Source organism: Acanthochromis polyacanthus, chromosome 2 (genome assembly GCF_021347895.1).
Source record: "Acanthochromis polyacanthus isolate Apoly-LR-REF ecotype Palm Island chromosome 2, KAUST_Apoly_ChrSc, whole genome shotgun sequence".
NCBI lineage: Eukaryota > Metazoa > Chordata > Actinopteri > Pomacentridae > Acanthochromis > Acanthochromis polyacanthus.
In genome coordinates, this window is record NC_067114.1 from 47,124,478 (window position 1) to 47,140,813 (window position 16,336).

Here is a 16,336-nt window from a genome sequence, read left to right on the forward strand (position 1 = left end):
ATAGTGAACAAAAACGCACACAAAGAACTGGTAAAATATTTACATTTAGTGAATAATTCAGTCACACAACAGTTTATACAAGTTCACCTGAAATAATGAAGCAGTTTGAACCAAAACCTGCCAACACGTTTCAAAAAACACCCAAATTACATCATTTATCAGCCAGAAACTGTAAAAACGGTCAGATTTTCAACTTTCTGGTGGTCCTTGAACGCATCATCTGTGCTGCTGTACTAATACTTCAAAATGAGCTTCACTGACAAATATAATACACATACAGCACATATTTTAACAGCTTTTAGTGCTTTTAAAAAATTATTATTATTTTACAAATGTTCCCTGTTTTTCTTTAAAAAAAAAAACAATCACTCATCATATGAGAAAAATTCCAGAAAAAATGTAAAAAATAAAAAAAAATTCTATGTTCAGCATAAAAACAGGACAAAACTGTAATAATGTTAAAAATCCGTTTTTAAAAAAATACTTTACATATTTATTCTTTTACAACATTTGACCATTAAATTACACAAATTTCATTCTATTTAAATCAAAAATAAAGGTATTTTACAGACATTTATACCTACATATATAAATATGTAAAATACTTTTATATATATACCTCCAATTACACGAAATTTGAATTAATATGTTTGACATTAATTATAATTTTAATAAAGTTTAGATTTTAATAAATTATTAAATACCATTATTATCATTATGGCATACTTATTTAAACTGAAATGTTTGACTTTGTGTAGAATGAGTACTTTTACTCTAATAAAATCAGAACTTCTGTGTATTTTTACTTTTAGATGCTGCTGCTTTGATATGAGTAAAAAAAAACAGATTTCAGGATTTTTCAGAATAAAATCTTGTTAAATTATTTCTTAAAAGCTAAAATAAATAAATGAATGGAAATCTAATTCCATCAGGTTTTTATTTTAAGTGTACGGTGTACAAATACTAGCAAAAGTAGAATAATAGTAGTAGTAACTGGAACGACTTGGTTTTTTATAAATAATCCACTCAGTGACTGATGATTAGGCTGAACGTCTTTAAATAATTAAAACATGTTTGACTGAACAGAACCTGTCTGTCTGGACTCACATCAGTACTTCTACTATGTGTACTTCTACTGTGTGTACTTCTACTGTGTGTACTTCTACAGTGTGTACTTCTACTGTGTGTACTTCTACTGTGTGTACTTCTACTATGTGTACTTCTACTATGTGTACTTCTCCAGTGTGTACTTCTACTGTGTGTACTTCTACAGTGTGTACTTCTACTGTGTGTACTTCTACTGTGTGTACTTCTACTATGTGTACTTCTACAGTGTGTACTTCTACTGTGTGTACTTCTACTGTGTGTACTTCTACAGTGTGTACTTCTACTGTGTGTACTTCTACTGTGTGTACTTCTACTGTGTGTACTTCTACTGTGTGTACTTCTACAGTGTGTACTTCTACTATGTGTACTTCTACTGTGTGTACTTCTACTGTGTGTACTTCTACTGTGTGATGTGTACTTCTACTATTGTGTACTTCTACTGTGTGTACTTCTACTGTGTGTACTTCTACAGTGTGTACTTCTACTATGTGTACTTCTACTGTGTGTACTTCTACTGTGTGTACTTCTACTGTGTGTACTTCTACAGTGTGTACTTCTACAGTGTGTACTTCTACTATGTGTACTTCTACTGTGTGTACTTCTACTGTGTGTACTTCTACAGTGTGTACTTCTACTATGTGTACTTCTACAGTGTGTACTTCTACTATGTGTACTTCTACTGTGTGTACTTCTACAGTGTGTACTTCTACAGTGTGTACTTCTACAGTGTGTACTTCTACTATGTGTACTTCTACAGTGTGTACTTCTACTATGTGTACTTCTACAGTGTGTACTTCTACAGTGTGTACTTCTACAGTGTGTACTTCTACTATGTGTACTTCTACAGTGTGTACTTCTACAGTGTGTACTTCTACAGTGTGTACTTCTACTATGTGTACTTCTACAGTGTGTACTTCTACAGTGTGTACTTCTACTATGTGTACTTCTACAGTGTGTACTTCTACTATGTGTACTTCTACTATGTGTACTTCTACAGTGTGTACTTCTACTATGTGTACTTCTACAGTGTGTACTTCTACAGTGTGTACTTCTACAGTGTGTACTTCTACTATGTGTACTTCTACAGTGTGTACTTCTACTATGTGTACTTCTACTGTGTGTACTTCTTACTGTGTGGTACTTCCTACAGTGTGTACTTCTACTATGTGTACTTCTACTATGTGTACTTCCTACTGTGTGTACTTCTACTGTGTGTACTTCCTACTGTGTGTACTCTACTGTGTGTACTTCTACTATGTGTACTTCTAAACTGTGTGTACTTCTACTGTGTGTACTTCACTATGTGTGACTTCTACTGTGTGTACTTCTACTGTGTGTACTTCTACTTGTGTGTAACTCTACTGTGTGGTTACTTCTTACTATGTGTACTTCTAACAGTGTGTACTTCTACTGTGTGTACTTCTACTGTGTGTCTTCTACAGTGTGTACTTCTACTGTGTGTACTTCTACTGTGTGTACTTCTACTGTGATTCTTGTAGTATTTATTCAGTAAACTGGACTCACATCACTGCTTTGACTGGCACAGCTGCTGTCCGTCATCACCATGTCTTTATGTTGTCTTTAGGAACCAGAGTCTTATTGTGGCCGGGACAGCATTCCTTCAGGACCTCCTGTGGAGCGAACACACCTGCAGGGACACAGTCATCCATCAGTGATCAATAATCAATAATCAGAGGTCAGACTCACGGTTTAATGGAGAGAAACTGACTGGAGGAGCTGAAGGTCAGAAGACAGAAGAGAGTCAGGAGAGGCAGCAGAGTCTTCATGGTCCAGATGTTCAGAGGTTCTGCTGGATGTTCTGGTGGATGTTCTCCTGCTGGATGTTCTGATGTTCTGCCTGGTTCTGCTCTCTCCTCCTCTGTCTTTATACCGTCTGACGCCTCCACATGACGGTTCCTAGAAAGCAGGTTCCTCCTCTTCCTCTTTTCTCCGTCACCACAGATCGTTTCTGCTCTACACAGAAAAACGTCGGTGACCCGAACCAGGATTCTTCAAACATCTTTAACCAGAATTAAAAGGTTCAGAAAAACCCTTAAATACACACAGAAGCCTCATTAAATACATGAGAAAAGACACAAACATGCAAAATGTTCATGAATATGTAAACACCTGCAAATGTGCACAAAAAGAGACTAAAATTAACACAACTAGAAGAAAAACTACTGTGAAGAAGCATCACTAAAAACATGACAAAACACACAAAACGACCACAAATGAACACAAATGTGTCCGTGCTTCACTGTGATGTTCCTGTTCAGGTTCTCAGCTGCAGGACAGTTTAAAACAACAGTCAAAGAGATTTCTGGTAGAAAAATAATGTTAAGTTTAGTCAACAAGCTGAAATATTAAAATTAAAACCAAACAATTGTGGTTTAAAGTCATTATAAATCTTCAGTGTGAATAAAAGTCTTTAAAAAAGTCATTTTACCTCCTAAAAAAACTATTTTTATGAAGTGAAAAGTCGAATATTTTGGATAATATTCATATGAAACGATTTTTTCTACAGTTATCATGTGAAGTCATACTATTTTTGAATGGATTTCATCAGTTACAACATTAAAATAATCGTTTATTGTGGAGGTTCTTCATTAAATAACAGAAACTTTGATCTTTTTTATTGATGTTGGTAAAATCCTGAACAAATGTTTTTTATTTACATCTGGTGAAACTCAAACTTCCATGTTTAGTTGTAATTTCAACATTAAAATGCATAAATGTGATGTTTTTAACTGTAAATAATAATATGAATGAATGAATATATTTTATTTAAGTGCCCAGCCCGTATGGGTTTATATGACCCTGGTCATCAAACAGAGAAGACGGCATACGGTTGAATGAATCACTATAAACATCAGGTTGTATCCATGGTTTTCAGTCTCAAAGTCCATGCCTTCTCTATGTAGGTTGCAACGGAAAATATTTTGTTTTCAAATAACCATTTTAACATTTCTCCCTCGGACATCCAAAACAGATCAGGATTAACATTCTGGATTTTTGCAAACAAAACAGTTCTCAAATTCATATACAAAGGACAGTCAAACATAAAATGAAATTCATCTTCAACCAAAGACACACCACACCCAATACATAGTCTTTTATCCTCGGGGATCCCTTTGTAACGACCTACCTCAGTCTGTAGAGGCAGCACTCCAGCTCTGAGCTGAGCACACAGAGACCTCTGTCCTCTTTTTAAGTAACAATTTACATAAGGCTCTACACAAAAACAGTCCTTCAACTGAATGTATGTTCGTAGTTTTGGTTTACGAAACAAATCAAAGTGCCACTTTTCTTTATAGATCTCAAACAATATCTTTCTCTGGTCTCGTAATTTACACTGCAAATTATTTTGAAACAAGGACTGCAAATTCATACTAACAAAGATTTCAAGGACACCCTTAGTCCAGGGATATTTATGAATTCTATCCCAGCTGAATACCCTCTTGGTGAGCCTGTCCTCAGGGAAGCATACAAGGCGGTTCCAAAGTCTTAAGACTTCAATCCTCTGCTTCACCACACAAGGCTCCCAGCCCATGTCTCCCTCTATGGCTGCCCGAGGGGTACATTTGTGAACTCCTAGGAAGTATCTTATAGCCCTTTGCTGAACAGTGTTACACTCGGTGTCCTCCCCCGATCCCCATACTCCTGCTGCATAAAACAGTATAGGTGCAACCATGGAGTCAAACAGCTGAGTGAACGTAACAGAAGTCAGATCCGGGCAAGCTTTCATCTTATTACTTACAGCACCGAGGGCCCTCCCAGCAGAGTCTGCTAGAGCTCTTTTGCCCGTACAGTAACTCATATTTTCATGAAACTCAAAACCAAGATACTTATAAGTTACGGAATATAACAACAATGTTTGCCCACAATAAAATTTATAGTCACTTAAGGCACCAAAGGTTTTCTGAAATGAAATATTTGAGTTTGTTCTTGATTAATAGCAAGTCTCCGTTTTATACACCAGTCATTCATCATATTCAGCATATTTTCTAACTTATTTTCTTCCTCTGCAATCAAAAGAATATCATCAGCATATAATAAAATACTGAGATTAAACCCCTCAATGTCTATTCCACAGTTAGCCCTCTTTATTTCCTGAGCCAAATCATTAACGTAAAGAGCAAAGTAGGAGAGAGGACATCTCCTCGTTTTACCCCAACTGGAGTAGGGAACCAGTCCGTCCTCAGACTGTTCACCTGCACACATGCTTCTGGTGCTTTGTAAAAGGCTTTGATTGAATTATAGAAAATACCATTAATACCATGCTTAATTAAAAGCACCAGAATAATAAGTCTCTAGTTTGATTCCAGATTTAATTGTAAAATACTGAACACTTCCTGCAGCTCGTTTCTGTTTCTGGACTTCACTGACCTGAAAACCAGATTTATTAACGTCAGTTTTTCTGTTTTTACATCTCAGACCTGAAACCTTCGGAGCAGGTAAACGGCTGATGAAGCTGCAGGACTCAGAATGAATGAATGGATGAATGAAGGAGCGGCTCTGACGTGGTTCCTGTTGTACTTTCAGATCCTCTTTGGTTCTCTGGAATGGTTCTGCTCATTATTTCTGGGGCATCGTATCAGCAGCAGAGAAGTTGTGGTTTTCAGACGTTTAACTTTTGCTGATGTTGATTTCTGCTTAAAATTATTTGATAAAATACAAAAAATATAAGATTACATCAGTGTTTAGTTCAAACGATCGTATCTTTGTTTCACTGGAGAAGTTCCACGTTTGCTCATCTGACGACTCGTTGGGTCAAACTTTCAACGAGCTTCAGAGAAGTGGAAGATCTGAACGTGATGAAGTCCTCAGACCTGCAGCAGATCCTCATGACATCTGAACAAACACACCTGGACAACAGTGTTGGTACCCCTCTGTTAATGAAAGAAAAACCCACAAGATAATCTGAATCTAAAGTAATAATAAATAAAAATTCTATGAAAAATAACCAATGAAAATCAGACATTGTTTTTGAACGGTGGTTCAACAGAATTATTTGAAGAAAAAACTCATGAAACAGGCCTGGACTAAAATGATAGAACCCCTAGAAAAGACTGAAAATAATGTGACCACAGGGACATGTTCAGTCAAGGTGTGTCCTCTAATCAGCATCACAGTGTCTACAAACCTGTAATCTGTTTCTGGGCTTACAGTAGTCACTGTGCTGTTTGCTGACATGGTGTGTACCACACTAGACATGGACCAGAGGAAGACAAGGACAGAGCTGTCTCTGGAGATCAGAAAGAACATGATAGAGCAGCATGTTAAAGGTAAAGGCTGTAAGAGCATCTCCAAGCAGCTTGATGTTCCTCTGACTACAGTTATTATTCAGAAATGTAAGATCCATGGGACTGTAGCCAAACCTCTCTGGATGAGAAGACGGCTCATAGGAACGGTAAGAAAAGAGCCCAGAACAACCTCTAAAGACATTACAGGAGAACTCCAAGGTCAAGCTACATCAGAGTCAGATCCACCATCCATCACTGTTTGAGCCAAAGTGGACTTCATGGAGACGACCAAGGAGGACACCACTGATGAAAACAAATCATAAAAAGCCAGACTGGAATTTACCAAACTGCATGTTGACACAAAGCCTCTGGGAGAATGTCCTTTGGACAGACGAGACAGAACTGGAACTTTTTGGTACATCAGCTCTATGTCCACAGACACAAAATGAAGCTATGAAGAAAAGAACAGTGTCCCTGCTGTGGAACATGGAGGATCTGTTCTGTTCTGGAGCTGCTTTGCTGCATCTGGAACAGCGAGTCTGAATCTGTGCAGGAACAATGAAATCTGATGACTATCAAGGTCTTCTAGAGAGAAATGTGCTGCCCAGTGTCAGAAAGCTTGGTCTCAGTCACAGGTCATGGGTCTGTAACAGGATAATGATCCATAACATACAGCTAAAAACACCAGGAATGGCTCAGAGGAAAACATTGGACTGTTGTGAAGTGTCCTTCTCTGAGCCCTGATCTAAATCCTACTGAACATCTGTGGAAGGAGCTGAAACATCTGGAGAAGGAACCCTTCAAAGCTGAGACACCTGGAGCATCTGCTGATGAGGAGTGGACCAAAATACCTGCTGAGAGGAGCAGAAGTCTCACTGACAGTTACAGGAATGGTTTGATGCAGTGATCGTACAACAAAACATTAAGTTAAGGGTTCCATCATTTCAGTCCAGGTTTGTTCTGTTTATCTCAGCAGCTTAGGACCAGTAAATCATTCACTGTTCTCTGTAAAAATAACCCTCTCCTTTCATACACTTAGTTTTTCCACACAGTTCACTTCCACAGCTCCTTCAGTCAACATCCTCCTCAGAAGGTCCAGGTCCTTCCTTGGTGTGAGCAGAGCCAGTCAGGTCCTACCAGGAACACAGCAGAAAGTTCTAGCATCAGGAGAGCCGATCGCATCCTCCTACCACCTGGTCCTACACCGGCTACGCTTTAGTTTTCTCTTCTTTAACTCTTTGGGTCATCTCCATACCTCTTTATTTTAATCTCCTGAACATTCCTGCTTATCAGTCAAACTTTAGACCACTTGTCCACATTCATCACAGGACCAGTCATCACTTCCTCCACCTTTCTGCTAAACTCACGTTCCTTTTGAACACAAAATCCCTTCTAAGAAACTTTAAATGCACGCTGGCTTTCCCCTTCAGTCCCTTTCCTTCTTCCTTCAACCAACCAGTAAACAGAACGAGTCAGATCTTCATGAGAACCACAGAAGTTCTCAGTATTCCTCCTTCCACCTGGTCCTGTACTGGTCTATCCTGACTCTTCAGTTTTAGTCTCCTTCTTCTCTTATTTCCTCTTAAAAACAGTAAAACCTCTCCATGTTCACAACCTTCAGCAAACTTACTTTCAAACATGGACGGAGTCGACAGTTCCACAGACCTCAGTCACAAAAACTGGCTTTTCAAAGTCCTTTTAGTGCCATTTGTTTGTCTTTTAGTGTCGTTTTTGGATCTTTTGGGAAAGTTTTGGGATCTTTAAGTGTCGTTTGTGCGTCTTTCAGCGTCATTTTTACATTTCTTAGTGTCTTTTTTGTCTTTTAGTGTCGTTCCTGCATCTCTTAGTGTCTTTTTTCCATCTTTTAATGCGGTTTTTAAATCTTTTAGAGTCATTTTCCCGTCTTCAAGTGTTTCAAGTTTTTACTTACACTGAGTTTGAGTCTGTTTGTTGCGTCTCTTTCTGTACTTTTGTGTGTCTTCAGTTGTTTTTTTATTTTTTGTTGATTTTTGTCTCTTTTCGGTCACTTTTTGCAGGTGTTTCATACATTCATGGACATTTTTCTTGTCTTTTTGGTGTCTTTGCTGTCATTTTTGTTTATTGTTTACTTTGCACCTCTTTTTCACTGAGTTGTGTCTCTTTATGGTCTTTATGTGTCTGTTTCTGATCTGCATTTGTTTGTGTTTCTGGTTCATTTTGCATCGTTTCTTGTCATGTGTGCAGGTTTTTCACTTCTGTTTGTGTCGTTTTTGTGCGTCTGCTGTTGGCCAGAAGCAGAACAGAAGAATAAAGGATGATAAAGGTGTGAAATGAATAAAATAAGTGGTTTAAATACGAACAGAGCAGTAATAATGAAACTGAGGTAATAAATAATGACTCATGCTGACTGAACTGTTTCATCAGATTTAACTGATTCTGTTTCACTTCCTCGTCACTTCCTGAGAAAAACCAGAAGCCGTTTTCACTCTTAGAGATTCAAGAAAAGATTTTAATAATAAATGAGTTTGTTCTTGGTTGTTCTGGTTCCAGCAGCTTCAGGGACTAAAACTCTGAGAAAAGAACGTTTTCACTTCCTGTTCCCTTTAAATTCAGAATAAACAAAGAGCAGAACGTTTGGTTCCTCAAAGTCACATTTTACCTTTTTCTCATAAACGACTAAATGTGTTTAGAACTGCAGGTTAACAGAGACTGAGTCGCTTTGTTCATAAAATCATTTCATACCATCACAGACTGTTGGTTTGGAGCTGCTCTGTGTTTACAGTGAAGCACCGAGCCGTTTAATGTTCATTTTGTGTTCATTTTGTGTCTCTTTCTGGTCATGTTGTGAGTCTTTGCAGGTGTTTTAGATTCGTTCATGTTCATTTTGTGTGTTTTTTCCTTGTTTTCTGTCTCTTTCTGGTCTTTTCTTGTGCCTTTGCTGTTCGTTTATGTTTATTTGTGTTCATTTTGTGTCTCTTTTTACTGGTTTTTGTCTCTTTCTTGTCATGTTGTGAGTCTTTGCAGATGTTTTATGTCTATTTCTGGTTGTTTTTTCGTCTTTTTTCTACCATATTTTTGGTCCTTTTGTGAGTCATAGACGTGTTTTTATTTCGGTTTGCATTGAATTAGCATAAATTTCTGTTTCTTTTTAGTCTCTTATTCTCTGGTTTGTGTTGCTTTCTTTTCATTTTGTGGATCTTTGCATCATTTTACATCTACTTCTGTTCACTTTCAGCCTCTTTCTGGTCTTTTCTTGAGCCTTTGCAGGTGTTTCATGTCTGTTTGTGTTTATTTTGCGTCTCTTTTTTTGGTTTATGTCTCCTCGTCATCGCTCTGAGTCTTTATGTGTTTGTTTTGTCTCCAGTTGTGGTTCTTTGCAGGTGATTTTTCTTTAATTTGTGTTAATTTTCTGCCTCTTTCTGCAGGTGTTTTGATTCATTCATGTTCATTTTGTCTGTTTTGTCCTTGTTTTCTGTCTCTTTCTGGTCTTTTCTTGTGCCTTTGCAGTTAGTTTATGTTTATTTGTGTCTATTTGTGTTTATTTGTGTTCATTTTGTGTCTCTTTCTTGTCTTGTTGTGACTCTTTGCAGGTGTTTTATGTCTGTCTCTGCTTGTTTTTCGTCTCTTTTCAGACATTTTGTCTCTCGTTACGGTTCTTTTGTGTGTCTTTGAGGTGATTTTTCTTTAATTTAAGTTTCTTTTGTGCCTTTTTCTGGTGTTTTTGTGTCCCTGTGTGCTTGTTGTGAGTAGTTTTGTGCCTTTCATTTTCCCTCAGAGCTTCTGGACGTTCAGTAATGTTCAGTAAAAAAAAGTAAAAGAGGCAGAAAGTCCCTCAGACTGCAGGAAATGTGCTAATTTTACTGCAAACTACCTTAAATCTGCACTAAAATCCTCTCTTTCTGGTGTTTTTCTGTGTCTTTTATCTTTTTTTAAGCCCAGTAAATAGAAAGTTGTCGTCCGCTGCAGCAAATAGAAGAAAAATCCAAATAATCTGAGTTCATTCTGTCAAAGTGCTGCTCTGTGGCCTTCAAGAGGCTAAGATCTATTGTTTCAGGAAGGGTTAAGGGCCTGTCACATTCACACATTCACACACTGATGAAGCTGCCATGCAAGGCGCTAACCACAGACCAGGAGCAATTAGGGGTTCGGTGTCTTACTCAGGGACACCTTGACATGAGCTCAACAGGCTGAGGATCAAGACGACCACTCTACCCACTGATCCATGCCGCCCCGCTCTATAAAGTCTTTTAACATCATATTTCTGGTATTTTCTGCAGCCAAACCTGAATCTAAACATCTTTACATCACTGAGAGCCGCTGAGATGCAGAAATCTGAAGAAGAGGAAGCAGAAAACGGTTTCTCTGTTTCTTCATCTAAATTTGAAATCCAGGAAGTTCTCATCTGTTCACAGAAAAGAAGAAAACGAGGAAGAGAAACAGATGATTTAACTGCCTGACGTCTGCTGTGTCTTTAGGAGCCGTTATTGCAGATATTTTATGTTTGTTTCTTCATTGTGTCTCTTTCTACACACTACCATTTAAACGCTTTAAAACATCAGTTTTTACCATTTTTTAATTCAAACTGAAGCAGTTCAATCCAACAAACAGCTGGAAACGATTCAAACGTAAGCGGTAACCTGTCAGGAGTTTAAAAAGGGAACCGGACAGTAAAGCAGATTTCAGAATTATACTGAAGCCTTTTCAGGAACAGAAATGTGTGAACAACTTCAGGCTGTTCTGCATCATGGAGGCTGATTACCTTTACAGCTGGAGCTTCTACACCCTACAGGTTCCTTCCTCTGTCTGCAGAAACAGAGCTGGAACCTCCAGAGGTTCCTTCAGAACTGACTCTGTGGTTTAGCAGCGTTTGTGTTGATGTTTAGACTTTTGCAGCTTTTCCTGCTGATTTTTGTACGTTTTTGTGGAGCTTATTTTGTGTCTTTTCGTGTGTTTGTGTGTTTTTGTGCAGATTTTCTGGTACCTTTGCTTGTTTTTGTGGGAAATATTCCTCATATTATTAACTGAAGCTGCTGTGGATAAAAACCAGAAGATTCTGAGGAACTTCATCTGCTAGATGTTTCTTTGGTGGTTTTTGCATTTCTTTGTCATGATTTTGTGTCTTTTCCATGTTTCTGAGTTGATTTTGTCGGCATTAAGTAGTGCTGGAACACACCATGGAGCTTTATTAGAACAGGAAGTCCTGCAGAACGGAGAGGAAAAGGAAATGAATGATAGAAGAGAGACAGACCATCAGAACACTTTAAAATGGAGCTTTTAACTCAGAGAAAGGTGTCAGTGAGTCCAGTTTTCTTCTTCATCAAAAGGCTCAGAAACTGGAGGAAGTCTGAGTGGAAGACCCAAAGAACAGCAGAACCAGCAGAACCAGTTATGAGTCAACGGCTTCATCGTGGTCGTAGGAAGAAGTCTCAGTTCAAACATGAAAATTGGCCCAAAACAACTTCAGAATAAGTCACTCTGTTTAAAACAACCTCAAATGTGGCTAGAATGACGAGACTTGTCCAAAATTATTTGAAATCTGTTTAAAATCTTTTCAAAATTGTCAGGATGCCGTTCCGGCTCCTGCCCAGTTTTTGTTCCTGTCTCCCTCTCTCTCTCCCGGCTGATCGCCCGCTGGAGGACACCTGAGTGTGGCATGAGCTTCAGCTGAGGAGTAATCAAGCCAACGTCAGTCACCTGCCTTTCCCCTTCTGCTTAAAAGCCCTCTGCTCCCCTCATTGTTTGTGGGAGCATCAACTTTGACTGACCTCCATGCTGCTCACCCTCAAACTCCTGGATCCTGAGTGCTCTGGCTTCCTCTAAGGATTACTCCCCGCTAGACTCGCCTCAGTTACATGCTCTCACTTTTGAGACTGCCCTACTGCGTGTAAGTACACTCTGTTCACCTGAGTTAATTGAAGAGGGTTAAAGGAGAGAGTAACTGTTTGAACTCAACCCTGCACCTGTTCCTAGTTATTCTGGTGGATGTGTTTTTGGACTTTTTCTTAATAAAACCCTTTGTTCTATAACACCTACTGTCTTCCTGTTGGTTACTGCTCCTGGGTTCTACAACCACCCCCATTTGTGACAAAAATGACTTAAAATTACTCAGAATTTGACCAAAATGACTTCAGAATAACTCAAAACGTGTAGAGACCGACCTACAACGTGGCTGAAATGACAACCTGTCCACAATCACTACAAATCATCCACAACAACTTAAAATGACACAAAAACCTGAACAAAATGAATAAAAATCCATTTTAAACAAACTAAAATGTGGCTAAAACAACAAACCCAAAGCCCCAGAAGATCAGTTTGTGAGTGAACAGCTTCAGTTTAACCTGAGCTGCAGCAGAAAGCCGTCCTTTACTGTCATTTTTGGATCCTTTACTGTCATTTTTGGATCCTTTACTGTCATTTTTGCATCTTTTACTGTCATTTTTGGGTCCTTTACTGTCATTTTTGGATCCTTTACTGTCATTTTTGCATCTTTTACTGTCATTTTTGGGTCCTTTACTGTCATTTTTGGGTCCTTTACTGTCATTTTTGCATCTTTTACTGTCATTTTTGGGTCTTTGTAGATGTTTTATTTGTTGTTTTTATCTGTAGCACTTAGATTTGGTTTTCAAATGTAAAGTGCATTATAAATTAAATTTATTATTGCTTGTGTTCATGTCGTGCCTCTTTATTGGTTTGAAGTAGAAGTCGTCCTTTTGTGTGGTTTTATCTCTGCCTTTAGCAAACTAGCATTTATTTGTTTCATTTTGTCTCTTTGTTGTTATTTTGTGCACATTTTCAGCTGTTTCTCTTGTATTCATGCTCTCTTTGCATTTTTTTGTGTCTTTCTAATGGTTTTACATGTAGTTGTGCTAATTTTGTGTCTCTTTTTCATTGATCTGCATCTATTTTGGGACTTTGTTCATATTTGCAGTCACAGTTGTGTTCATTTTGTGTCCTTTTTTATCAGTTTCCATGTGTTTCTGATCTTTGTGTGTTTTCATCACTTTCTGGTCATTTTACATCCATTTGTGTTACTTTTTGTGTCTCTTTCTGGTCTTGTTTTTGCATCTTTGCAGTTATTTTGTCTTTATTATTAATCTTTGGAAATAAAGTTTCTGCTGAACTCGGACTGAATCCAAATAAACCTCTCAGTCATCAGTCTCACCTGCTCTGACCTCGTCCTGAACAGCCAATCGGAGAGCAGCAGGTCCCAGGTGCAGCTACTGAGCGTGCTCAGTGGTCACATGTTCTGAGGGTGAAATAATCAATGAACCGATCGATGGCTGATAAAAGGATCAGTTTAATGTGGCTTCAGCTCCTTGTTGTTGTTGTTGTTTACAGCTCTGATTCATTGTGTTGCTGCTGGTTTCATTCATCACAGGATCACTTTGTGTCTTTGTGAGTCTGTGGTGGTTTCATTTGGCTTTCTGTTCATTTTTAGTCTCTTGTCATTTTGTGTCTCTGCAGTCATTTTCCATCTCTTTGTTTGTTTTGTGTCATTTTCCGTGTCTTTGCAGGAGTTTTACATCTGCTTTGCTGGTTTACGTCTCTAGTTTAGGACCTTTAAGCTCAGTTTTGTGTTGAATTAGCATCTGTTTGTGTTCATTTTGTCTCTTTCGCTGTTCGGAGCCTCTTTCTGGTGTTTTTGTGCATCTTTGCAGTCATTTTACGTCTGTTTCTGTTCATTTTGAATCTCTCATCAGTTTCTCTTTTCTGTCGTTTTGTCTCTACTTCTGCTGCTTTTATGAGTCTTACAGGTGATTTTAGTTCCTCTTGCATTAAATTAAACCTTTGTGTTCATTTTGTTTCTATTTTTCACTGGTTTGTGTCTTTCGGGTCATTTTATGCTTCTTTAAAACACATTTTACATCTTTATGTTCTTTTGGAGTCTTGTCATTTTCTGTGTCTTTGCAGAGTTTTACATTGAATACTGTTAATTATGCGTCTGCTTTGTTGGTTTGTCTCTTTTCAGTCAGTTTTGGTTCTTTTGTGAGTCTTAGATGTGTTTTTTGTCTCGATTAGCATCAGTTTCTGTTTACTTTGAGTCTGTTTTTCACTGCTTTGTTGTTGCTTTCTTTTCATTTTGAGCCTTTTCTGGTCTTTTCTGTGTCTTTGCAGTTGTTTTACGTCTCTTTGTGTTTTTCTGTGTCTTTGTGTTTCTCTTTTCTCCACTTTTATGATTCTTAGAGGTGATTTTATTTCTTCTTGCTTTAAATAATCATCTCTTTGTTCATTTTTGTCTCTTTTCCACTGGTTTGTGGCTCTCGTTTGTCTTTTTGTGTGCTTCCAGTTGTTTTACATTCAATTTTATTTATATAGCGTCAAATCGTCTCAAGACGCTTTACAGAACCCAAATGCCTGACCCCCAGAGCAAGCCCAAAGGCGACAGTGGCAAGAAAACACCCTTTTAACAGGGAAGAAACCTGGAGCAGAACCCGGCTCTATATAGGGGGGACCCATCTGCCTGCTGGCCGGGGGGGTTGAGAGGGACAGAGGAGGGCAAGGGGGAGGGATGGGAGAAGAGGGAGGGGTGGGAAAGCAAGGAAAACACAACACACATTTGGATACATGTATGACAGGATATGTGACACAGACAAAGTATAAGCTAACATTGAAAACTGACTCATAGTTTACTCTGATGATGTACGGCTCTGACATTAAACATACTCCATATATAGCTAGCAGTAAAATTCAAACAGTATGTAAGTTAGCATAACAGTATAGTGAAGGCGATGCAGAGTTGACTGGTGGAAAAGGGGAGTTGGAAGCAGAGGGCTGGAGGAAGGTCAGCAGCAGCATCCCACAGTGGACATGATGGAGACTGGACCAGCTGGTGGAACATCGACCGCAGATCTGAAGCATCCAGCTCTGGGACCAGGGACACTCGGAGAAATAGCACAGGGGGAAACAGAGTGAATGTACTGCAATAACGGTATACATATTAAATGTAAAGGTAGATAGAGAAGGGCTCAGTGCGTCAAGAAAAGTCCCCCAGCAGCCTATAGGCCTATAGCAGCATGACTAGAGGCAGAACGAAGGGACGTCCAAGAGGGAGTCAGCTGTACAATGAAGACACAAGCCGAACCCCTGTGGGTCACCCAGTCAGCCCCAACTATAAGATTTGTCAAAAAGGAACGTTTTAAGCCTGGTCTTAAAAATAGAGAGGGTGTCTGCCTCCCGAACCCAAACTGGGAGCAGGTTCCACAGGAGAGGCGCTGATAACTGAAGGCTCTGCCTCCCATTCTACTTTTAGAAATTCTAGGAACAACAAGTAAGCCTGCAGCTTGAGAGCGAAGAGTTCTACTAGGATAATAAGGTACTATCAGATCTTTAAGATATGATGGAGATTGGTTATTAAGAGCTTTATATGTCAGAAGAAGGATTTTAAATTCTATTCTGGATTTAACAGGAAGCCAGTGAAGAGAAGCAAGTATAGGGGAAATATGATCTCTTTTGCTAACTCCTGTCAGTACTCTCGCAGCAGCGTTTTGGATCAACTGTAGATGTTTGAGAGAACTATTTGGACAACCCGATAATAAGGAATTACAATAGTCAAGCCTGGAAGTAACAAAAGCATGAACTAATTTTTCTGCATCACTCTGAGACAGAATGTTCCTGATTTTTACAATATTACGCAGGTGAAAAAAGGAAGTCCTACAGACTTGCTTTATGTGTGAGTTAAAGGACATGTCCTGGTCAAAAATAACTCCAAGATTCCTCACAGTAGTACTGGAGGCCAACGTGATGCCATCCAGAGTAACTATTTGCTTTGAAAGCGAGTTTCTAAGATGTTTGGGGCCAAATACAATGACTTCAGTTTTGTCTGAATTTAGCAGTAGGAAGTTAAAAGTCATCCAGGTTTTAATGTCCTTAAGACAATCTTGCAGTCTAGCTAACTGATCAGTTTCATCTGGCTTCATAGATAAATACAATTGTGTGTCATCTGCATAACAATGGAAGTTAATACAGTGCTTCCTAATAATATTGCCTAAGGGAAGCATGTA

General features: G+C 38.6%; 2 protein-coding genes across 2 annotated transcripts in view; both read right to left on the reverse strand.

The window, feature by feature from the left end:
* LOC127530923 (NAD(P)H dehydrogenase [quinone] 1-like) overlaps positions 1-16,336 on the reverse strand; it is a 51,827-nt gene that overhangs the window by 13,562 nt on the left and 21,929 nt on the right. The gene's annotated exons all lie outside the window — the stretch shown is intronic.
* The window catches only part of LOC110961167 (NAD(P)H dehydrogenase [quinone] 1-like), a 47,670-nt gene that overhangs the window by 1,200 nt on the left and 30,134 nt on the right, over positions 1-16,336 (reverse strand). The gene's annotated exons all lie outside the window — the stretch shown is intronic.